The sequence below is a fragment of the Oxyura jamaicensis genome, assembly GCF_011077185.1.
Source record: "Oxyura jamaicensis isolate SHBP4307 breed ruddy duck chromosome 28 unlocalized genomic scaffold, BPBGC_Ojam_1.0 oxy28_random_OJ68543, whole genome shotgun sequence".
NCBI lineage: Eukaryota > Metazoa > Chordata > Aves > Anseriformes > Anatidae > Oxyura > Oxyura jamaicensis.
The window spans coordinates 1-219 of NW_023304849.1; positions in this window are offsets into that span (position 1 = coordinate 1).

Genomic DNA, 219 nt, shown 5'->3' on the forward strand with positions numbered 1-219 from the left:
GGACGGGGAGGGGGAGACAGGGACGGGGATGGGGACAGAGGTGGTGGGGACGGGGACACATCCCCAGGGCAGTGCCCAGCCTCCTGTCCCCATCCCACGCCCCGGGAGGGACGGACCCGCAGCCCCGGTGCTGCCCGGTGCTGGCTCCGGTGCCCCGGGGGCCGCTGTCCGCTGCCCGGTGCTGAAACCACCGGGACCACAACCCCCCCCCCCCCCCCC